Genomic DNA, 1,832 nt, shown 5'->3' with positions numbered 1-1,832 from the left:
AAACAATTAGAAGGCCGATATGTTACCTAGATGAACCTGAGCAACCCAAGATGGTGAGACTGAGAGAAGTTCCAAGGAAGTATTTGTGGTTGCTCATGATCTTTACACTTGGATGCAATGGACGTAGTGTCAGCATACAGAAACATCCTTGAATTTGGGGAACAGTATTTTGTCATTTACATAAATCAACGAAAGAAAGCATTCCAGTACAAAGCCCTGGGTACCCTGTATTACATATCTGTAATGTTAGATCTGTGTGTACCACTCACCATTCTTAAGAGTGAAAACTGATTTGTGTTAGATAAGATTTTATTAGACTGAACAATTATCAGCATAATTACCTAGCTGTTTTCCCAGAGTATTTACTATCTCTCTCTATAAGCAATTGATAGGGATTAGCTAAAAAAGTATTTCATAGACTTGTAAAGTTTTGTAGGTTAATCTTGGTTTGCAGGCTGTATTGTAAGCACATTTTTTCCTTTGTTTTAGTTTGTAGCCACAAATATCCTCATTAGCAAATCAGATGTAGTTTTCAAACTGGAAAGAGAACACAAAAAGGCCACACATTTACAAAATAATAATAAAAGGAAAGATTCCAAAGGAGTTCCTAACAGCTAAATGTAAAACTTATTTGTTTTTGGATATATTACTTAGATAGCTTACTTAAGAAGGCTGTTAGTTTAGTGTCTTCAAGGCAAAATGCTGCTTCATTGAGCATCACAACAATCAAGCCTGAGATACTAGCGTACTATGATACTACCTACAAAGAAATTGATGCACTGGATGTGAAGTGCGAAATTTAGTCTACCCAGCAGGTGTTCCAGAAGATGGGCTTGCACTGTTCTATACCATCATGAATATTTGTATGGTAGATACATTGATGCACTGGATGTGAAGTGCGAAATTTAGTCTACCCAGCAGGTGTTCCAGAAGATGGGCTTGCACTGTTCTATACCATCATGAATATTTGTATGGTAGATACATTAGTGATATATTCATCACTGACAGAAAGTTTCTAAAATGGCAGTTGAGATCATATCTGAAGAGATAGCTATCAACCCACACTTTTAGCATGAGGCAGGACTAGCAAATATCAGAATTCTGAAATGTGGATCTTGTAAACCTAGAGCTGCTCTAGCAAAATAAGTAGGATGTGACATGCGTCCCAGATCAAAGACGAGAAAATAAAAGGTTGCTGTATTAGTTATAGCACACAAATAGGCAACGACTAAGAAGTGTGGAAAAACTGTGCTCAAAGCTATGTAGATTTGCATAATTCCTGGTTTAAGTAATTCACATTATTTCATTGCTGTGTTTCCTGCTGTTATCCATTAATATCAGAATGTCAACAACTACTCTGTTACTTTAAAATCTTTAACATGTTCACTGTGGCTGACACAAAGGTCAATAAGAGCTACTAACCCTGTGCTTTTAAGTGTTACTGGCAGTGAATGTGTGTAAAAAGAAAATTTTTGCAATTTAATTGAAAGTCCTTCCTTTTTCAGGTGTGTTTATCTTTAAATTTTAAAACTGATGAGAGGTTCATTTCTAGGCCCCAAGTTTGAAATCTGGATGACATCATCCCAGCACTGCAACAAAATGTGCCTAATACATGACATGTGCAATGTCTCCTCTCCACAAATTTGCATCTCACACATGTAGGGATCACAGGAAACTGTACCAAATACGCCATATAATACTACAGTTAATATTCCATATATCTGAGCAAAACTAGTTCTTGTGTATCCAAGTTTATCTCATCTATGCCTGCATCTTTCCCTTAACTTTAGTGTGCTTCACAATAAAATTTGTATGGAAAGTTTTCTGTGTAA

Source organism: Schistocerca cancellata, chromosome 10 (assembly GCF_023864275.1).
Source record: "Schistocerca cancellata isolate TAMUIC-IGC-003103 chromosome 10, iqSchCanc2.1, whole genome shotgun sequence".
NCBI lineage: Eukaryota > Metazoa > Arthropoda > Insecta > Orthoptera > Acrididae > Schistocerca > Schistocerca cancellata.
The sequence above is the reverse complement of the archived record's forward strand: the minus strand, read 5'-3'. Positions refer to the sequence as shown.